A 23,639-nucleotide genomic window follows, 5' to 3' on the forward strand; every position below is an offset into this window, starting at 1 on the left:
TGGAAAACAAGGAAATGGCAGATGAATTGAACAGATATTTTGCATCAGTCTTCACTGAAGGGGATACAAGCAACACCCCAGAAGCAGATATGAATCAGCAAATGGAAGGGAGGGGCAAAAGTCTTGGCAATGGTTAAAGCCAGATTTGCAGTCTTTAAAATCCCTCACACCAACTCCTGAATTGAATGTTGTTCTTATACTCATCGCCTTAAGATTTACCAAGATTACTTAAGATTTAAGCTTTAATTACTTAAGATTTAAGATTTACCAACTGCAAGCCAATCAAGGAATTTTAAAATATCCCGCAAAGAGCCCCTAATTTTGTTATGATTCAGAATGTGGTATTTGCCAGGCTGAGCAAATCCACAAGGGAAATTTGGCCATGCTATCACAACAGTTTTGCAATTTGTATTTATTATGTGAAGATTTGTGCACTGAATTCAGAAGTAATGAGTCCACTAACATCTTTACAGATTTTAAACATTAAATTAGAACATGTATTAACAAAAGCAAAGAATAAAACACATACACAAGATTATAATTACATAGTTACTTAATATTATAACAATTCCCAAAATTCATAGTTAACCAGGCTTCCAATTATACACCCCCTTGAAGGCAACAGTCCAAAATAGATTCTAAATTTATATAGACAATCCAGAAAAGTTACCACAAGCGCCCACTCAACAGTGGAATCCCAAACAAAAACAGAAAATGCTGGAAAAACCCAGCAGGTCTAACAGCATCTGTGGAGTGAAAAAAAAAACAGAGGTGATGTTTTGAGTCCGTGTGACTTAAGAGTCTTACAGACTCGAAACGTTAACTCTTTTTTTTCTCTCCACAGATGCTGTTAGAACTGCTGAGTTTTTCCAGCATTTTCTGCTTTTGTTTCAGATTTCCAGCATCCACAGTATTTTGCTTTTATCGTAGTGAAATTCCAAAGTCTTTTAACACAACTTTGGTTATTGGAGCAGCAGACTTCTGCAAAGTGGCTAGAGGCATTTCCCCAAGTCTGTTTCACATGGTATACCTTTCAGATATTAAATGGCCACCCACACACAGCCATCCATCCTTCTTTAAATATTTTTCCTTCTTTGCTTTGTACACCCCATTGTTCCCAAATGTCTTTGGAATTTACTTTTCCCATAATATAGAAATCTTTTATGTTGTCATTATGGCCAGCACTTTTGGGAAAAATTGAAGTATTAACCTGCCTTATTTACCTTGTTAGTTGTAAACATCCTACCGTGTCTCTTTGAAAAACCAAACACCTCTCCACTTTTCTTAAAATGCAAATTTCATTCACATTGCTGAGACTTTACCCTATTTCACTTATCAGCATTTCACATGCCTTTTTACACCTAACTCTTTTGATAATGTCAACCCTGCAGTCTATCCGTTTCTAATTTAATTAAGTCAGCCACGCAGTCAGAACCATCCACACACACAAACATAAGTCTATTTTACAATATCCCCCAATAATATTATGAAAAATATGATAGTTTCTTAACATTGAACAAATAGTTCCTGGATTCCAAGCGATACATTCATTTTCCTTGTATCAGCAGTCATCCAATGTTTTTTAAACCTTTATGAATAATTTACTTCTAAGCTGAAATTTTCTCATTAGCAGTTTTGCAAGAAAACTATATTAAGTTACGATGTGGAAAATGGTCTAACATCCTTGCATTAAGATTGCCCATTCCACAGCATATATTTGGAGTTACGCAAATGAAATCCATAAAGACTTAGCAGTAAACGTTCTAACCCAATGATAGTGAACTCAATTGCGTATTCATATTTCAAACTTTATTGTTCAGCCAATGAGATAACTCTATGACTTTACAAACCCAGAGAAATTTATGGAAATAGCCTGATTCTTTATGTGCATGCGGCAGGCATATTGAACTTTGAAAATCCAACTGTTATTGTTCTTTTCATTGCGCAGTCAGTCTCATGCCAAGCAACAAAAGCCTCCTTCACAACACTGGGCAGAATTTTGCCCTCATCAGGCGGGCGCTGAGCGCGGGCCCGGGAGCAATCGGAAAGCCAACTGCCACCCACCATTGGGCCCTGACAGCAATTTCATGATGGCTGGCCAGTTAACGGCCAGCCAGTGTGAAAAGCACACTGCAGTGCTCAGCGCTGCCAGGGTGGAGGTGGGAAGAGTGTGAGCGCTGAAGTTCGCACAGGTGCGCGCAGTAAAAGCTCCCTGAGGCACAGAGCTGTCTCAGGAAGCTGAAGATTTTTAAGACTCAAAATAAAGAAATGAAAAATAATGATAACATGTCCCCTCATGTGACTCTGTCACATGAGCAGGGACATGTTAAATAAGAGTGCCAGAAGTCTTTGTTTTTTTTAATCACTGGTCGAAACCTCATCCTGCCCGTGCATAAGGTTTCGCCAAAAATGCAAAGGCCGCTTGGCTTTTTACCTACTACTTGACATGTATGGTACGTTTTACAAAATTGCACTACGTTCTTATAAAATCTTGGCCAGATAAAATGCCTGTTTATCGATGCTTGGGTTTTCCATATTCTTACATGTCTTGCCATTGGGATTTCATGTGCTACTTGCAATATCTCCTTACGATATTTGCGCGGTACCACTATTTGATGAACAGCCTCACCCATTCCTCATCCAGAGGTCTGTGAAGGTGTCTCCACTTCCTCATCAGAACTCCATTTTTAACGTAATAGCACTCCAGATCTTCTTCCACCTCAGCTTTAGTGTGAGCTGACTGTGTTAACTTGTTTAACTCTGGATCAGCTTTCTGAGCCTCAATTAATGAAGACATGCCAAACACTTCCTTTGAATTAGCCTCATCCTTAAAGAAAGTTTCAGCTACTCTAACACCTGCTCGTGATATTCCTTTGACCTCTGGTGATGGATTTTGTTTAGCCATTGCTCTGGTCACCACATGCGATGGAAAAATACCAGGAACTTGCTCTTATAACTGCTCCGTCTCTTTAGGCTCCATTGGGCTTTCCATATTTATGGGCGAAGCTATAACCTTCGTTCCTGCCAAATCATTCCCCAGGATAAATCAACTCCATCCACGGATAATTTCTTAACCACTCCTACAACCACCGATCCAGACAACAAATCACACTCCAATTGCACTTTGTACAATGGAACCGGGATATATTCTCCAGTTATCCCGTTTACCAATACTTTAGCTTTCATGGAACTCTCTGGAGGGAAAACTAGGCCCTTCCCCAGCAAAAGAGTTTTGAATAGCTCCTGTGTCCCTTAATATAGTTATGGGTTTAGCTGCATCATTTGATGAAAAAGAGGTTACCTTTTCTTTAGACAAAAACCCTTTAAATCTCTCATCTACCTTATTCATTTCACCTGCATTCACAGCAGTGGTTACCTCCAGACCCTTATTTGTAGTTAAAGTTACAATTTGATCTGTGGCACTTTCCTTTTGCGTTCCCTTTTCAGACTCACTCTTACAAATTCCAATAAGTCTCATGGGCTTCCCACACAACTTCCAGAATTCTGAAAAAAATGTGTCCCACTTTTTTACAATGGAAACACTTAGGCCTTCAAGTTTCATCTCCGCCCTCAGTACCTTCCTTCCTGATCTGGGGAGGAGATCTGATGGTATTCCCAGGTATCCATTCTTTACCCTGGCTACTTGCCTTCCTTTCACTCTCCCACTTTCTATCCTTTTCAAATTTATGGGGGTGATGGAAAAAAGATTTAGTTTTATGGATCAGCTGATAATCATCAGCCATGACTGCTGCCTGTCTAGCAGTTGCAACCCTTTGGTCTTCAACATGGGCTCTTATTACTTTTAATTTACTTGCCAATTTGATTAACCTGGCTTTTGGGATCCCTTGTAAAATTGTCAGGGACATCTCTTCCACTTGCAGGAAATCCCTGTAAATTCTTCCAAGAAAATGGTCTCTCTGAAAGCTTCATAGATAGTCTCAACTCCTAATGCTAGTATCCACCTGTCAAACCTACTTTGCCTAATCCTTTCAAATTCAATGTAAGTTTGTCCCTGCTGTTTCCTTAAATTTCAAAACTTTTGTCTGTATGCTTCAGGGACCAACTCATATGCACTAAAAATGGCCTTTTTCACCACACCATAATCCCTAGAAATGTCCTCTGACAGTGAAGCATAAATTTCCTGTGCTCCACCTGTCAATTTGCTATGCATGGGCAATGACAGTTTTCCTTTGGCCAGTTCATCTGTTTAGCTATCTTCTCAAATGAAATAAAGAATGCTTCAACATCCCTTTCCTCAAATTTTGGAAGGGCTTACAGAAATTTAAACATCTCCCCACTGGATTCTGGTCTGGAAATAAGTCCTGCTTCACCTACTGGTCCCTTTTTTAACTGTCAGCAATTTAAGCTTGAAGTCTCTCTCTTTTTAACTTTCCTCCTTTTCTAACTTCATCATTTCTAGCCTTCTTTGAAATGCCCATTGTCTTTCATATTCTGCTGCCTATAGTTCCAATTTTTTTATTTGCAACTGAATTTGAGCCCATTCCTTGGAGAACTCGGTTTCTTGGGTATTCCTTCCAATTTCAAATGCTGTGCCATCTCTTCAATTATCTCTGTCTTCCTAGCTTTGGAAGGCAATCCTGCTCTTAATTTACTTGGCAATTCAATTAACCTGGCTTTTGGTATCCCTTGTAGAATTGTCAGGGACACCTTTTCCACTTGTAGGAAAGCTTTAGTACTTTGCAGTGCCATCTTATTTTTGACAGTACAAACCTGGTGTTTCCTTTTAGCTTTTTACTTACTAAATCTACACCTAGATCATTGTTGACTTTTGTTCCAAGATACCCCAGACCTGAGCCCCCAAACTTTGTCACAATTCACTGGGGATGGTGCACTGTAATGTCAAGCCCCACTGTTGCCTGAGCCGCGACAAATGAAAAGTTTGACCAAACCACCAGATTGCCCCAATTCTACCTAACTGTTTAATTTAGGTTAACAGAATACCAGCACCAGGTTTGTAAACTTAATAAGTAAATAACTGTTCACTGAACAAACTGTCGCTAACCAATGATAAAAGAAAGAAATATAAACTGCTCATTTCTAACTCTATAACTTAAACTCTACCCCTTCTTAAATCCCTATACACACACACATACACACACATGCGACACATAAGACACATACAAAAAATGGATTCTAATGGTGGGATAAAACAGTTCAATAGCATCAGTTCCAGAGTACAGGATTCAATGGGTTGATTTTGATCAGTGCCTTCCAAATTCCTTTCAGTTCTCGGTGATGACACAAGGTGGTCATCTAGCACTTTCAGTATTTAGCTCACTGGTTGAGCACTTGCCTTTCAATGCCTCTAACAGTGATTTTCCCCTTTGGCTCTTGACAGGGGTTTTCAGAGAGTGCTGCTTATACAGATATGAGGAGAAAAAAAACAGCTAGCTATTATCATGGAATGACTAGAATCTTTCACACGCAGGAAAGAGGTTTTATATTTCGTTCCTTTCAGGTTAGGAGCTATTTTGCACTGCCCTCACACAAAACCTGGTCACCTGGCCAGTAGCTAATTAAAACATTGTGCCAGGCTGCTCCTTTGGTCCAGGACTCCTTTCTGGCACTGTTCTGTCTTTCATGGCACACTCTGTTCCAAGACTGCATCATTGTATATATCTCTAATCCTGTTCCAGTGGACAAGCCCTTCAAGCTGCAGCCATTGTAATTTTAATCCACAGTCCAATAGAAAATAAAAAAGATATGTTATTTACAACAGTCCAACAGAAATAAAAATATATTTTCCTTACAAAATGCTTGAGCACTTTTACAGCTTTTCTGGTGAGGTTAATAGTTCTAAAGTCAGGAACCAGTTTCTGAGACTATTGTAAAGGATGGGAGGAAGAGAAGATCTGCGACAATGTGCACACAGTGGGTGGAATCCTCCCAGTCATGAAGGGGCAGGCCTGAAGGTGGACTTGGGAGGAACTTCGCAAAACTTGACGTTGGGCCAGTGTGTCGACATGTTCCCTCCTCCAGGCAGTCTTTCCTGAGGTGGGTCATATCTGACTGAGGCTCTGCCTGGCAGCAGTGATAGCCAATCTGCATACCAAGCAGCCCATTTGTGGGCTGATTGGATACGCTGCCAGGATCTCCCCAGCAGTGAACTGGTACCCCTCTGAGGGCCAAGTCTGGAAGGTGCCTGGAACCAACATGCCAGCCACCAGCTGGAGGTCCCATGATGCCCGTCCACCAGAGCTGCAGGCATCAGCAGGCCACAGCCATGGCCACCAGCCATCCTGTGGAGGTGTTTCCACTCTACAGGGGTGGCTCATAGCTGTTACATCTTAAGGGAGTGCCTCAATATGGTGCCCTCTTATGCCCCCTTCTACAGCGGCAGTGCCCACCTCTAGCTGTGGTTCTGCTATCCTTCCAAGACTGCAGGCCTCAGGAATCTGCCTGCTGTCCTTAATCAGACGTAGACCTGGAAGCAGTTTCTTGATTGGTCACGTCCAGGAAGATCTCCCTGGCAGGCAACCTGACAGCCAGTGCAAGGTTGGAACCCAGAAATGATTCTGACTCTTGACTATTTTTTAAAGGGAACAAGATTCGACACAGTGTGTGGTTCAAAGAGGAATTCCTAACTTCTCAAACCCAACACATAAGGAAGACCTTGACAATTATCTTTCCTGGCTTTGCCATTGCTATTTTCTTTGTTTTAAAATGGCTATTAATGTTATAGCATCCATTCACCCTAAGACAAAAATCTTATCTACATTTCTTCAGCACGAGACTGTACAAGTCGTTCCCAGTGATTTTGGACATTATCAATACTTACTTTTTTGTTGTCACATGCTATCAAACCAAAGATTAAGCAATCTAACTGTTAATAGAGGTTTTCATGCTAGCTCTGAAAATGTGGCCTTAAAATATCCACTGCTAAAATATTTTGCTGAGGAATGTAAAGGAGGAGAGTGCGAGAGGAGGACTGTGGGACAGGCAGTCTGCAGCACCTAGAGTAGAGTGCAAGAGGAGGACTCTGGGATAGGCAGTCAGCAGCACCTAGAGGAGAGAGTGAGAGGAGGACTCTGGGACAGTCAGCAGTACCTAGAGGAGTCGGGAGTTGAAAAGGAGTGCGAGAGGAGCCGGGAGTTGAAAAGGAGCGCAAGAGGAGTCAGGAGTTGAAGCGAAGCGTGAGAGGAGCCGGGAGTGGAAGAGGAGCGCGAGAGGAGCTGGGAATTGAAGAGGAGCGCGAGAGGAGCCGAGAGTTGAAGAGGAGCGTGAGAGGAGCCGGGAGTTGAAGAAAAGTGCTAGAGGAGTCGGGAGTTGAAGAGAAACACGAGAGGAGCCGGGAGTTGAAAAGGACCGCGAGAGGAGTCAGGAGTTGAAGAGAAGCGTGAGAGGAGTCAGGAGTTGAAGAGAAGCGCGAGAGGAGTCGGGAGTTGAAGAGGAGCGTGAGAGGAGTCGGGAGTTGAAGAGGAGCGCGAGAGGATTCGGGATTTGAAGAGAAGCTGAGAGAGCAGGGGTGACTGAGGGAGTTCGGTGAGGAGGGAACGAGGTGATCCTTTGAGTACCGTGAGTACGGCCGGGTAAGCATTTACTACTTTTATTGCTTATAGTTTTTATGGTCTTATTTTGTGGTTCATCGTTTGTAGGGGCTATAATCTGTAACAACGAGGAGCAGGGAAGAAGGGCCCGAGAGTAATTGATATTAAGTATCTTCCAAAAGGCTTAATTTAATTTAAAGGGGTAAGTCATGGCAGGAGAGCTCAAATCCGTGGCGTACCCCTCCTGCTCTATGTGGGAGGCCAGGCACATTTCCAGTGCCCAGGGCCAGCATGTGTGCAGGAAATGTCTCCAGCTGCAGCTCCTGGAAGCCCGGGTTTTGGAGCTGGAGCGGCGGCTGGGGACACTGTGGAGCATCCACGAGGTGGAGAGTATCGTGGATAGCACATATAGAGAGGTGGTCACACTGCAGGCTAAGAGTCCACAGGCAGGAAGAGAATGGGTGACCACCAGGCAAAGCAAGAGGACTGGGCAGGCAGTGCAGGAATCTACTGTGGCTATTCCCCTGCAAAACAGATATACCGCTTTGGATACTGTTGGGAGGAATGGCCTCTCAGGAGAAAGCAGCAACAGCCAAATTCATTGCACCGCGGTTGGCTCTGCTGCACAGGGGAGGAGTAAAAAGTGTGGGAATGCAGTAGTTATAGGAGATTCAATTGTAAGGGGAGTAGATAGGCGTTTCTGTGGCTGCAAATGTGACTCCAGGATGGTATGTTGCCTCCCTGGTGCGAGAGTCAAGGATGTCTCAGAGCGGCTAGAGGACATTCTGAAGGGGGAGGGTGAACAGCTAGTGGTCATGGTGCACATTGGTACAAACGACATAGGTAAAAAAAAGGGATGAGGTCCTAAAAGCAGAAAAAAAGGGGAGTTAGGAAGTAAGTTGAAAAGTAGGACCTCAAAGGTAGTGATCTCAGGATTACTACCAGTGCCACGTGCCAGTCAGAGTAGAAATAGCAGTATATATTGGATGAATACGTGGCTGAAGAGATGGTGTGTAGGGGAGGGTTTCAGACTCCTGGGGTATTGGGACCGGTTCTGGGGGAGGTGGGACCAGTACAAACTGTCCTAGGGGGAACATTTTCTAGAGTGGTTGGGGAGGGTTTAAACTAAAATGGCAGGTTGACGGGAATCTATGCAAGCAGTCAGAGGAAGGGGAATCAAAGACAAGAACAAAAGACAGAAAACGGAATAAGAAAAGTGATAGTCAGAGAAATCAAGGACAAGAATCAAACAGGGCTTCAGTGAAAAATAGTGGGAATGGGAGAAGTAATGTTAAAAAGACAAGCCTTAAGGCTTTGTGCCTTAATGCGAGGAGCATTCGCAATAAAGTGGATGAATTAACCGCGCAAATAGATGTAAACAGGTATGATATAGTCGGGATTACGGAGACATTGCTGCAGGGTAACCAGGGATGGGAACTGAACATCCAGGGGTATTCAGTATTTAGGAAGGACAGACAAAAAGGAAAAGGCGGTGGAGTTGCATTGCTGGCTAAAGAGGAAATTAACGCAATATTGAGGAAAGATATTAGCTCTGACGATATGGAATCTGTTTGGGTAGAGCTGAGAAACACTAAGGGGCAAAAACATTAGTGGGAGTTGTATATAGACCCCCAAACTGTAGTGGTGATGTTGGGAATGGCACTAAACAGGAAATTAGAGACACATGTAATAAAGGAACATCTGTAATTATGGGTGACTTTAATATGCAGATAGATTGGGCAAATCAAATTAATAACAATACCGTAGAGGAGCAATTCCTGGAGTGTATACGGGGTGTTTTTCTGGACCAATACATTGAGGGACCAACGAGAGAACAGGCCATCCTCGACTGGGTATTGTGTAAAGAGAAAGGAATAATTGTCAATCTAGTTGTGCGAGGCCCCTTGGGGATGAGCGACCAGAATATGAATTCTTCATCAAGATGGAGAGTTGATTCTGAGACTTGGGTCTTGAATCTTAATAAAGGAAACTATGATGCTATGAGGCGCAAGTTGGCTATGATGGATTGGGAAACGTTACTTAAAGGGATGACGGTGGATAGGCAATGGCAAACATTCAAAGAGTGCATGGGTGAACTGCAACAATTGTTTATTCCTGTCTGGCACAAAAGTAAAACAGGAAAGGTGGCCAAACCATGGCTTGCAAAGGAAATTAGAGATAGTATTAGATGCAAGGAAGAGGCATACAAATTGGCCAGAAAAAACAACAGACCTGAGGATTGGGAGCAGTTTAGAATTCAGCAGAGGACCAAGGGATTAATTAAGGAGGGGAAAACAGAGTACGAGAGTAAGCTTGCAGGGAACATAAAAACTGACTGTAAAAGTTTCTATAGGTATGTGAAGAGAACAAGATTGGTGAAGACAAATGTCAATCCCTTACAGTCAGAAATGGGGGAAATTTATAATGGGGAACAAAGAAATGGCTGACCAACTAAATAGATACTTTGGTTCTGTCTTCACAAAGGAGGACACTAATAACATACCAGAAATGTTGGGGAACACAGGGTTTAGTGAGAGGGAGGAACTGAAAGAAATCAGTATTGGTAGGGAAATGGTGTTGGGGAAATTGATGGGATTGAAGGCCGATAAATCCCCGGAGCCTGATAATCTACATCCCAGAGTACTTAAGGAAGTGGCCCTAGAAATAGTGGATGCATTGGTGGTCATCTTCTGAGATTCTATAGACTCTGGAACAGTTCCTACAGATTGGAGGGCAGCTAATGTAACCCCACTATTTAAAAAGGTAGGCAGAGAGAAAGCAGGGAATTATAGACCAGTCAGCCTGACGTCAGTAGTGGGGAAAATTCTAGAGTCCATTATAAAAGATTTAATAGCTGAGCACGTGGAAAACAGTGGCAGAATCAAACAGTCAGCATGAATTTATGAAAGGAAAATCATGCTTGACAAATCTACTGGAATTTTTCGAGGATGTAACTAGTAGAGTTGATGAGGCGGAGCCAGTGGATGTGGTTTATTTGGACTTTCAGAAGGCTTTCGACAAAGTCCCACATAAGAGATTGGCATGTAAAATTAAAGCGAATGGGATTGGTGGTAGTGTATTGAGATGGATAGAAAACTGGTTGGCAGACAGGAAACAAAGAGTAGGATTAAACAGGTCTTTTTCCAAATGGCAGGCAGTGACTAGTAGGATACCGCAGGGATCGGTGCTGGGACCCCAGCTATTCACAATATATATTAATGATTTAGATGAGGGAATGAAATGTAATATCTCCAAATTTGCAGATGACACAAAGCTGGTGGGAGGGTGAGCTGTGAGGAGGATGCAGAGATGCTTCAGTGTAATTTGGACAAGCTGAGTGAGTGGGGCAAATGCATGGCAGATGCAGTATAATGTGGATAAATGTGAGGTTATCCATTTTGGTAGCAAAATCAGGAAGGCAGATTATTATAAATTATTATAATAATAATTTATTATTATTATAAATTGAGAGAGGGGAATGTGCAACGAGACCTGGGTGTCCTTGTACACCAGTCGCTGAAAGTAAGCATGCAGGTGCAGCAGGCGGTAAAGAAGGCAAATGGTATGTTGGCTTTCATAGCGAGAGGATTCGAGTATAGGAGCAGGGATGTCTTGCTGCAATTGTACAGGGCCTTGGTGAGACCACAGCTGGAATATTGTGTGCAATTTTGGTCTCCTTATCTGAGGAAGGATGTACTTGCTATAGAGGCAGCGAAGGTTTACCTGACTGATTCCTGGGATGGCGGGACTGACATATGAGGAGAGATTGAGTCGATTAGGATTATATTCGCTGGAGTTCAGACGAATGAGGGGGGATCTCATAGAAACCTATAAATTCTAACAGGACTAGACAGGGTTACCACAGAAAGTAGTTGAGAACAAAACATTGTATGCTTTCAAGAAGGAGTTAGATATAGCTCTTGGGGCGAAAGGGATCAAAGGATATGGGGAGAAAACGGGAGCAGGCTATTGAGTTGGATGATCAGCCATGATCATAATGAATGGTGGAGCAGGCTCGAAGGGCCGAATGGCCTACTCCTGCTCTTAGTTTCTATGTAAATACTTTGGTGCTACCACTGATAATTTTTATCTCACATTTTCTTCAGTGGTTTACTGTAATCGTTCACTATCAGCAGTGACTCGGAGTTACAGTTTCCTCATGTTCCCCAATGTTGCAATAAGAGTCCCAACCCATACTTGCTGACCTTCTAAATAATATCTGTTACATTTTAATACTGATATTGATGATAATTTTTCAAAGATTAACCAATACACATGTAGGCGTGGAAGTGATTGAACATTGCAGCTTCCACTTTATTTTACTTCACCAACTGAACTAACAAACAAAATGGATTCTTGATCCCATAATGCACTGGCTTGCAAAGTTCGGCAAGCTAAGCAAAATGTACAGCACATAACAACACCCATCTGTAAATGAAATATTTCCAGTCAACAACAACAAGAAGAATTTTCATTTATATAGTGCCATAATGTGGGGCTGAGGTTACATTCATATCAGCCATGATCCTATTGAATGGTGGAGCAGGCTCGAGGGGCCAAGTGGCCTACTCCTGCTCCTAATTCGTATGTTCGTTAAAGTAGTTAAACACATCAAGGTGCTTCACAGGCGCATAATCAGATAAAAACTGACACCAAGCCAAAGAAGGAAATAATAGGATAAATGGCCAAATGCTTGATCAAAGAAGTGGCCTATAAACAGTGTCCTAAAGGAGAGGGAAAGGCAGCGTGTTTGGGAGGGTATTCCAGAGCTTAGGGTCTACACGACTGAAGGCATAGCTGACAAGGGTGGTTTGAGGAAAGTGGGCAATGCTCAAGAGGCCAGCATTGGAAGAATGCAGAGGCCTTGGAGGATTGTAGAGCTGGAGGTGATTGCAGAGATGGGGAGGGACAATGCCATGAGGGATTTGAAAACAAGAATGCAAATTTTAAAATTGATGCTTTGGTATTCCAGAAGCCAGTGCAGGTCAGCGAACAAAAGGGTGATCAAAGCATTTATCTGTCTTTTCTCATCAGATATTGACAGATATGCTGTGTATTTCTAGCAAGGAAGATGGTTGTAGTTGTTGGAGGTCAATCATCTCCGTCCCAAGACATCGCTGCAGGAGGTCCTCACGGTAATGAGTAGGCCCAACGACCTTAAGCTGTTATATCAATGATATTCCCTCCATCATAAGGTCAGAAGTGAGGGTGCCCACTGATAATTGCACAATGTTCAGCACCATTCACAGACTCCTCAGATACTGAAGCAGTCCGTGTACATATGCAGCAAGACCTAGACAACATTCAGGCTTGGACCGATAAGTGACAAGTAACATTCACATTACACAAGTGCCAGGCAATGACCATTTCTAACAAGAGAGAATCTAACCATCTCTTCTTGACATTCAATGGCCTTACCATCGCTGAATCCCCCTATATCAACATCCTGGGGATTACCATTGACTAGAAACCGAACTGGACCAGCTTTTTAAATACTGTGGCTACAAGAACAGGTCAGAGGCTGGGAATCCTGCGGCGAGTAACTCACATCCTGACTGCTCAAAGCCTGGCCACCATCTACAAGGCACAAGTCAGAAGTGTGATGGAATATTCTCCACTTGTTTGGATGAGTGCAGCTCCAACAGCACTCAAGAAGCTCGAGTGTGCTTCTTCCTGGACATCCAGGACAAAGCAGCTCACTTGATTGACACCCCATCCACCATATGAAACATTCACTCCCTCCACCAGTGGCATAGAGTGGCAGCAGTGTGTGTACCATCTACAAGATGCACTGTGGTCACTCACCAAGGCTCCTTCGACAGCACCTTCCGAATCCTCGACTTCTACCACCTAGAAGGACAAGGGCAGCAGAGGCATGGGAACACCAATACCTGCCAGTTCCCCTCCAAGCCACACACTATCCTGACTTGGAACTTATTGCCGTTCCTTCACTGTTGCTGGGTCAAAATCCTGGAACTCCCTCCCTAACAGCACTGTGATTTGCCTACAACATAAGGGCTGCTGTGGTTCAAGAAGGCAGCTCACTATCAGCTTCTCAAGGGCAATTAGGAATGGACAATAAATCCTGGCCTAGCCACATCCCATGGACAAATAAAAAAAAAAATCTGCCCTGAATGAAAGAGTAAATAAGATGATGGTATTATGACATAAAGTAGGTAAAGTAGTAAAGAGATAAGTAGCAGGTGGCTGATATGACAGAAAGCAATTTCCCCCTCTTATAATATAATACTGGAAAGTATAATAAATGCTGAAATATTAAAAGTTTTATTGCAGTTTCAGTATTTCACATCCTTTCAAGAGACCTTCAATGCCTTTCAACACTAGAAGGGCTATATCCTATACTCACTTCAATGCATTTCAAAATGTTGTTAGACTCATTTATAGAAGAAATTAGTTCTGCAACCAACATGATATCACTCGTGTGATACTGAGAACACAATAAAATTCAGCTGTCACTGGTTTATGAAGTGAACCAAGGCTGTCTAACTGCATGTAGAAATGAAAGCCATATTGGCTGTCATCTGTTTCCTGTGAATTCGACCAACTTGGGCTTTGAGGTTAGTTTCCACGTTATCATTGAACTGGAAGGAACATGCCTTTCTGGTTGCCTTTCTGAATCATGCTCAATGGGATTCACTGAACTAAGTCACCCTTCATTCAGCCTTCAAACAAGCCACCTGCTCAGCACTGTCCACCATGACAGCAATACAAGTCTGTTACTTCTTCATTAACATTCAAACCCCACTACAACACTCGAATGCGTAAAATAAAAGCAGACAATGTTAGAGATACTGAGCAGGTCAGGCAGCATCTGTGGAGAGAGAAAGAGTTATTAATTCAGATTGTCGACCTTTCATCAAAGCTCAATAATTGGAGTTCACTTTCGGGAGGGTGCGGGAGAGGCTGAAAATGGCTGAAGAACTTATTAAGGCCAGAGATCTGGAAGTCCTGCCAAACTTAACCCTGTTTTGTTTCCCGCCTAGCAGCCAGTCAAATTGACAGCTTGCCTGGCAGCTCGGAGGGGCCATCAATATCAGAGTGCTGCAGCAGGAGACCCTTGGAGCTGGTGACTGGCAAGAGGGAGGTCAGAGAGGCCTGTGTTTGTGGCTGGGAGGAGGTAAGGTCAGTGATCATAGCTGGGAGGGAGAGAAATTATGATTTAAGATGGGAGAAAATGATGCCATTGATCAGGAATGAAAAGACTGAAATCTTGTTGAGGCCTGAGGAAGCAGGTCTCCCTCACAAGGAGTGCTGAGAAAGGTACCTGTAGAGTTGGCAGCTCCAAGCTTTCTTTCACTGCTAAACTTTCAGACCCCTGGAAACCTGTGCAGCAACAGTGAATTTTAAGGCAGTCTCCCAATTGCACTGTGGGAGCCTAATTTAAATATGTTAATTAAATGTCCTGCCACCCCAGAGCAGGAAACTTAGACGCCTCATTGTCATAAAAAAGTGCAGTGGGTGTGTATGCTGTTAACTGGAGACACATTGTCCATATTTAAGGCTTTAATAGCTCTTTGATCTGGCCCGTCCTTCATTTGGGAGTCTCCCACCCTTCCATCTCAGCATAGTGTCACCATCCTTCCATGTATGGACTGTTTCACATACCTGATAGCCTAAGTTTAGAAAAGCAAGCAGATCCCCAACTAAAAACAATATAAAAAGCCAGAATTAAGGCAAATGACCAAGGTTACTGCTTGGTCCGTGCATAGTGGCACCCCAAATGCAAATTGGTGGAATGACAGCTCTTGCAGTTCCTGTGCCTCTTCCCATTGTAAAAGGGAGCCCACAGAACCATGGCTCCCTGCACCTTTGGAATCTTGTTACCATGGCAAAGTCACATGCCCTTTCAACCTGTTCCTCTCTGCTCCCTTCTCCACTCTTCGCATATACGGCCTCTGTCACCTCCTGAACACAGTGATAAATGATATCAGGCAGAATTATCCCAGATTTGCACTAAGTGCAGTAGCGGGCAGGAAAAAAGTTGTTTTACCCGCCAGCCACAATGGCAGGTTTTCACGCAGTATCGTGCCATTCCCACATCATTAAGTATGTGGCCACACAAAACATGCCATCTTGCTAGCAGGCGGCTTCCAATTTGCCCGCCACCCCGTTACCTCGCTGCTCCCTCAGGGTGCCATAATTAAACTGCAGCCGTGCGCACGCTCCTCAATGCTTGCAGCCGAGGACTGCTTCGGTGAAGATATGGCCCCAGAAGCCAAGAAGAGTGCAGCCCCCCGATTCAGTGACGCCTTCTGGATGCCGTGGATGATGTGTTCTACCCCCGCTCTGGCCTTAGGAGGCCCATCAGTCTCACCACTCCAGCTTGGGAGGTGGCGGCAGAAGTGTCAGTGCCGATACTGCACACAAGGGCCAGAATTTTACACTTGGGGGTTGGGAGTGCGCTCGACCAGACCGGATGTCAAACTATGTTGGGCATGCTTTCCGTCATCATTGTGCACATGCTCAATTTCGCGTTCAGCGGGCACGTACACGAATCGAATCTGCACCCGCTGGTATTTAAAGGGCCCATTAAAGCCATTAACAATCCAATAGACAGTGATTTTACTCTGCCCATGTGATTTTTAACTCAGCTTACAGGCAAAACAGGTGTGTGGGAGTCACGTTTTAATCATTTCCTCATCCATTTTCAAGGCACTAGTCCTCTGCAGCCCATCAAATGGGATGGTGATAGTGTCTTCTGCTGGTGGAACCTCCCTGAAGAGGAAGCGAGGGGCAGGAAGGAGAGGAGGCCAAGTGGGCAGCATCCCAGGGACAGACCTTTAAGAGGAGAGGCATGGGCTCAGTTGGTGCTGGGCCAGCAGAGAGGCCAAGGCGGGAGAGCACGCCGAAAATGCCATTACCCAGCAGCTAGAGTGTTCAGGCAGTGCTCCAACTACCTCCTGATGCCCGAGGTTCAGTGCCGCTGGAGGCTCCACCTCTCCAGGGACACAGTGACAGCAATATGTCACATAATAGGTCCAGAAACCGCCTCCAACTGCGTGGGCGGACATCCCATGCTGGTGACTTTGAAGGTCACAGTGGCCCTCAACTTCTCTGCTTCCAGTTCTTTTCAGGACTCAGTGGGGGATCTGTGCGGCGTTTCTCAATCAGCTGCACAGTCACGTCAGTCTCATGACTGATGCTATCTTTCGACATGTCCGCACATTCATCCACTTCCGGATAGATGAGGCAAGCCAGGCAAAGAGGGCACGAGGCTTCACTGCGATGGCTGGGTTCCCCCACATTCAGGGTGTAATAGATTGCACTCACATGACCATCAAGGCACCAGCAGATGAGCCAGGAGCTTTCGTAAACAGAAAGCGGTTCCACCCAATGAATGTTCAGATCATCTGTGACCACAGGACACAGGTTCTCCAAGTATTTGCCCATTACCCTGGGAGCTCACATGATGCTTATATCTTGCAGCACTCACAGGTACCAAGACTGTTCATAGCTCCTGCATGATTGGATGGATGGCTCCTGAGTGACAAGGGTTATCCCTTGAAGAGAGGAGCAAACTGACCTCCTTTATTTTTCTCGCTGTCTGTCTATAAGCAGAGGTGTTTTAATTTTTGAAATAGGCTGTGGCGTGTTTCGTCAAACCCTCTGTTTGTGAAGTCAATTTAAAAGTGACTCGCAGCAAACTCTCTTTAGGGTTAAATTGTTTATTCATACATTCAAACCCAGGGGATGGTTGGCGTAACTACATACATACACGCACACACACATACACAAGTACACAAGAAGAACGTAAGAACATAAGAAATAGGAACAGGAGTAGACCATTTGGCCCCTTGAGCCTGCTCCACCATTCAATAAGATCATGGATAATTTTCTTGTGTTTCAATTTCCACATTTCCATCTAACCCCGATAACCTTTGATTCCCTTGCCTAACAAGAATCTATCTACCTCTGCCTTAAAAATATTCAGTGACCCCACCTCCACCACCTTCTGAGGCAGAGAGTTCCAAAGCCACACAACCCTCTGAGAGAAAAGAATTCTCCTCACCTCTGTCCTAAAAGGGAGAACCCTATTTTTAAAACAGTGCCCCCTGGTTCTGGACTCACCCACAAGAGGAAACATCCTACCTTGTCAACATACCTGCGCATGTTACTCCTTCAAAAAACTCCAATAAATTGGTTAAACATGATTTTCCTTTCACAAAACCATGCTGACTCTCCTCAATTGCCTTGAGCTCTTCTAAGTGCCCAGCTATAACCTCCTTAATGATTGATTCTAATAACCTCCCGAAGACAGATGTCAAGGTAACTAGCCTATAGGTTCCTGTTTTCTGCCTCCCTCCCTTCTTGAGTAGAGGGGTTATATTTGCTACTTTCCAATCTGATGGAACCTTTCCAGAATCTAGTGAATTTTTGAAAATTAACACCAGACTACCTCATTAGCCACCTCTTTTGACTACTAGGATGTAGTCCATTGGGATCTCAGACTAGCCAGCCCGCAGCTCCATCAATTTGCTCAGTACCATTTCCCCAATGATTTCAATTTCACCATATTCCTTTCTCCCGTTCACCTCCTAATTTGCAGCTATTACTGGAATGTTTTTTATATCCTCTATGGTGAACGTAGAAGCAAAATATTTGTTCATTTCTTCCGCCATTTCCTTATTATCTATTATTAACTCCTCACTGACACACTCTAGAAGACCAACACTCACTTTACTTGCTCTTCTTTTTAAGCACCTGTAGAAACTCTTGCTATCTATTTTTACAGTTCTAACTACCTTCCTTTCATGCTCTAATTTCTTTCTCCTGATTAACCTTTTAGCCATTCGCTGCTGTTCTTTATACTCTGTCCAATCATCTGTCCTGCCACTCATCTTTGTGGAGTTGTATGCTTTTTCCTTAAGTTTGATGCTTTCCTTAACTTCTTTAGTTATGTGATGGGTGGGTCCTCCCCTTAGAATTTTTCTTTATAGTAGGAATGTACTTATTCTGAATAGTCTGAAATATCCCCCTAAATGTCTGCCACTGCTCAATTGATCTAACCTCTAGCCTAGTTTCCCAGTTCACTTCAGCTAGCTCAGTTTTCATCCCCACATAGTTGCCCTTATTTAAGTTTAAGATACTAGTCTTAGACCCACTCTTCTCCCTTTCAAACTGGATGGAGAATTCAATCTTATTGTGGTCGCTGCTACCTAGGGGTGCATTTACTCTGAAGTCATTAATTAATCCTGTCACGTTACATAATACCAAGTCTAATATAACCTGTTCTGTTGTTGGTTCCAGAATATACTGCTCTAAGAAACCATCTCAAAAGCATTCTAAGAACTCCTCATTCAGGCTACTACTGCCAATATGATTTTTCCAGTTTGTGCGTAGATTAAAATCACTCATGATTATTGCCATCACTTTACCACAAGCACACAATATTTTCTCTTGAATACTTTGTCCTACACTGTGGCTACTGTTAGGAGGCCTGTAGACCACTCCCATTAATGACTTTTCCCCCTACTGTTCCTCATCTCCACCCAAACCGATTCTACATCCTGATCTCCTGAACCAAGTTCATCTCTAACTATTGCACCAATGCCCTCTTTGATTAACAGTGGTACCCCTCCACCTTTACCCAGCTTCCTATTCTTCTTGAATGTTATGTATCCTTCAATATTAAGGACCCAGCCGTTGTCATCCTGCAGCCACGTCTCCATATTTGCTATCAGATCATATTTATTTACTTCAATGTGGGCCATCAATTCATTTACTTTGTTATGAGTGCTACATGCATTCAGATAGAGAGCCTTCAGTTTAGTCTTTTTGTTATCTTTGTAACATTGAGTCTTGACTGTTGATGTATTCTTAGGTTTTTTCTCTCTGTCCCTTCCTGCCTTTCTCTGACCCTAATTTCTCATATTACTATTTTGCTCTCCTATCTTGACTCTACAACTTGAATTGCTACCTCTACCCAAGATTGATCCCTCACCCCTCTTGTTTAGTTTAAAGCCCTCTCTACTTCCCTAGTTATGCGGTTTGCAATTACACTCATCCCAGCACGGTTCAGGTGTAAACCGTCACAACGGTACAGCCCCCATTTTCCCCAGTACTGATGCCAGTGCCCCACAAACCGGAGCCCACTTCTCCCACACTAATCTCTGAGCCACACATTTGTCTCTCTCATCTTATTTGCCCTATGCCAATTTGCACGTGGCTCAGGTAATAATCCAGATATTTTTACCTTTGAGGTTCTGCTTCTTAATTTGGTACCTAGCTCCTCATACTGACTTTGCAGAACCTATTTCCTAGTTCTCCCTATGTCATTGGATCCTACATGGACCACGACAACTGCACCCTCCCCCACCGCCCCCCCACCACCACCAACACCTCTGTCCCGAAAGGGTGACCCCTATTTTTAAAACAGTGCCCCCTAGTTCTGGACTCACCCACAAGAAGAAACATCCTACCTTGTCAACATATCTGCGCATGTTACTCCTTGGAGTCAGGCCTCTGAAGCTTTTATGCCAACTCAAGCAATGCAAAAGCATGGAAGTGCCAACAAACGATCCAGAAATTTTCACCCCACCCCGGGCGCAGACTGCAAATTAATATGCATTTTAGGGGGCAGCAGAACAATTCACCAACTTGGCAAGCTGTACAATCCCCTTGCAAAAGATGGCCATGGTGTAGTCATTGGTGGAGGCGCTCACAGCCCCTTGCAATCTCTTAATTAAGGTTTAGACCAGTATTCATTGTGATTCAAGCTAACAGTGCAGCCTTGCAGTGTGGGTTAGGAGAATGCCTGCACCTGAGCTGAGAGCACAGCATGCAGTCCAATGGCCGAAGCTGCCGCCAATCAGTCAGGTGGAGTGGGGTGGAGGTGGGTGGGGTTTCGGACAGCCAATGAGCTCATGACACACTGCCATCCAAGTGGTGGCCAGCGCACTCCAGTATGTGTGAAGGGGCCGTCAGACTTAATCAAGAGAGGTTCTTAGGACACATATGCGAGTCCACACGTCTCTCTCTTTGACCCTGCAAGAGGAGAACATCAGGATCATGGAGCCTGGTGATTTAGCAGTATGCCTCACGGCTTACAGAGACCAGGGAAGTAGAACAAGAGAGCGGTGGAGGCGCCTGGCTTGGCGAAGGGAGGAACACCTCCCTCAAGGTGGAGTGACAGCAGGGCCTGCTGCGCATGCAACTAAAGATCCACAGACAGTCATCACTCATAGGTGCCTTGCTAGACCCAGGGTGTATAGACAGCCCCTGACATTCCTGAAGATGACTGAGAACCAGTGACACTGAAGATGTCTAGGGAACTGGTCAGTCACTTCTGCCACCTGCTGCAGGATTTGGCGCCACCGGGACATGGAGGACATCCAATGCCAGTAGCCGTGAAAGTGACCGCAGCGATCAATTTTTACACTAGTGGCTCCTTACAGGGCTCCACAGGTGACCTCTGCAGGAATTCACAAGCCTCCATGCACAAGTGTATCCAGGAGGTCACAGACGCCATATTTGCATAGGTATAGAACTTTCTGCATTTCGTCCGGGATCAGGAAAGCCAGGAAGCAAGAGCACTGGGATTTGCGCAGACCTCAGGTTTTCCACACGTGCAGGGTGTCACTGACAGCACTCATGTGGTCCTTATATCTCCATGGCAACAAGCAGTCAACTATGTCAACCGCAAGGTCTTCCACTCGCTGAATGTTCAGCTGGTGTGTGACCACTACAAACACATCCTACAGGTTTACACATGATTCTCAGGGAGCATCCACGACTCCTACATCATTAGCAGGTCTCAGATCCCTAACATCTTCCAGGGTCCAGAGAGGCTGCAGGGTTGGCTCCTCGGAGCCAAGGGCTACCCACAGAGGACATGGCTGCTGACGCCCTTGCGATGGCCTCAGACTGCAGCAGAGCGACAGTGCAACAAGGTTCATGCCATGACCTGGACTTTGGCTGAGCAACCTATAGGCATTTTGAAAATGAGGTTACGGTGCCTCGACAGGTCCAGTGGAGCCCTGCAATAGAGTCCCTAGAGGGTGTTGCACACCATCATAGCTTGCTGCATATTCCATAACCTGGCACTGCAAAGGGGAGAGGACCTGGCTGAGGAGGAGATGGAGGACCTGCACATATCCTCCGATGAGGAGGATGAAGGGGATGACAGTAATGAGGTCTCAAAGGCGAGGATGCCAGCGATGAAGCCATCACACTGGCCAAATGAGGCAGGCCAGCTTAGGAGGCCCTCATAGCCACCAGATTCATGGATGAATAGACGAGATGCAGTTAGGACAGTATTGACATCCTCACCTTGTATCTGTGAATGTTTAACTCCTATGTGGCTGATGGCAGTGCACACACACTCAGTGCTCAGGCTCCTGTCATGGAGATGCAGCGGAGGCCCTAATAGTCACTAGATTCCAGGAGGATGCTAACAACAGGCAGTGAGAACACTCCATAGATCTTCACATTGCCTTTGTGAATGTCTGACTCCTGTCTGGCTGAAGGCAGCTTGCTTGTGTTCGGGGTCATATAGAGAGGCAGCCATGAAACTTTAAATGCACCTGATCCTTTTTCAGCTTTCAGCACCTGACCCCTTTGGGCGCACAGCGCTACTGGTCACAGATGCTGAAGAGATGGGGGCTAGCCCCACCTCAAAGGTGCTGAGAGCACACTGAGAGAATGACAGAACTCTGTGATGCCTGCCCAGACATTCTGGCAATAATGACAAGCACCATCAAGGTGCAGGCACCACTAATGTGTCCAGGGAATGAGAGGCCAGACCATCACTTTGGCCTGAAGGTTACACAAAGCACAGGGAAGAGGCCCTGGACAGAGGCACCTGTCTCTATCTTGTGCAGGAACCAAGGTTTCAGATCTGAGTGACAGGAACACTGCTCATCATAAAATGCAGCCATAGGCAGGGAGACATTCCTGGGAGTTTATTTACAATAGTGAATATTAAGTACAAGTGGTTAACACCCGTGCGCAAGCTGTGCAACTACACCTCCTTTCTCACATTTTGGTTTAATGTTTGTAAGTATCCTTTAAACTTTGTCCTTGGTTTTACAGCTGACCTGACTTAGGGGCTGTGCTTGATTTATCCCTTATTTTGTTAATTTAGTTTAATTGGTTGACTCTAAAAGAGTTACACCTCCTTTCTAACCCTGCCGCTATGCCTTAGTGCTCTCCCAATATTCACAGCAGAATTGGAGCCAACCTGGTGACTACCACACCCTGTCAGTGATGACCTTGATGGACGTCTCAGGAGGGCCGATACCAGGAGGTCCACAGCCTGCTTTTGAGGTCCTGCTGTGTGGCATTGGCACCCTCTTTCACCTGTGGAGCTTGAGATGCTGGAGTCACAGGAAGAGGGGATTCGTTTGGGCCGGACACTCCCAGAGTCCTGTGATGTCCAGCTGCTGGCCCTCCTCCCTATGAGTGCCCAAGGGCCCCTGGCTGACTCTTTGAGGAAAAGGGGAAGCTGGAGTGAGATCAAGCTGCCCTGCATCCCTCTTGCTTTGATACTGTCGGAGGCCAACTATGGTGTCAGCGATGGAGTTCAGCCCACGCAGCAGTGCAGGACCGATGTCCTGGACTAAGGTCTTCATGGCGGCTGCCACCCTACGAGTGTTGACCTCGGTGCATTGGCATGCCGAAGCCTACACCTCAGACTGAAGGCAGACCGACTCCTTGTGCCTTGCAGTCTGAGGAGTGCAGCGGATATCCCGTCCTGGTGTTCCCGAGCTTGCCTTTGCAGTTCCAGCAACTGAGTATGACTGACTCAGTCTGACTAGGAATCAGCAGATTTCTAACCTCCAGCAGTCCTCTGAGTGCCGGAAACCTGGGAAGTGCTTGTCCCTGCTGCCTGCTCTGGATCAGACAGTGCGATGTACTCACCACAATGTGATCCCGAGGCTGCTCTAGAATTAGGTCCGACTGAGGTGTGTGTCTCTGCGCTGGTGGAGGGTGTGGATGAGCACTGTGAGGGATCTTCAGTTAGGGTGTAATCAGATTCTTCTTCTGAGACGCCTTCGGGCTTGAGTCAAGGATATGGGCCGTGGACCCCCTCGGCTGCTTCCCATATGTCCCTGCGAAAGCAAGGAGAGATAATTAGTGCATGACAGGGGACTGTGGAATAGGGGAAGTGAC

The 23,639-nt window shown here is 44.9% G+C and overlaps 1 protein-coding gene across 3 annotated transcripts in view; it reads left to right on the forward strand.

Moving 5' to 3' along the window:
- The window catches only part of LOC144696086 (beta-1,3-galactosyl-O-glycosyl-glycoprotein beta-1,6-N-acetylglucosaminyltransferase-like), an 89,753-nt gene that overhangs the window by 41,592 nt on the left and 24,522 nt on the right, over positions 1 to 23,639 (forward strand). The window contains exon 1 of one of the 3 annotated variants that reach the window (XM_078567344.1): positions 12,598 to 12,703. The exons of 1 other annotated variant lie outside the window; for it this stretch is intronic. The gene's annotated coding sequence lies outside the window, so the exon portion shown is untranslated. Of the gene's footprint in view, positions 1 to 12,597; positions 12,704 to 23,639 lie in introns of those variants that run through there. One more of the 3 variants, XM_078567354.1, reaches the window with a different exon arrangement.

Source organism: Cetorhinus maximus, chromosome 2 (assembly GCF_964194155.1).
Source record: "Cetorhinus maximus chromosome 2, sCetMax3.hap1.1, whole genome shotgun sequence".
NCBI lineage: Eukaryota > Metazoa > Chordata > Chondrichthyes > Lamniformes > Cetorhinidae > Cetorhinus > Cetorhinus maximus.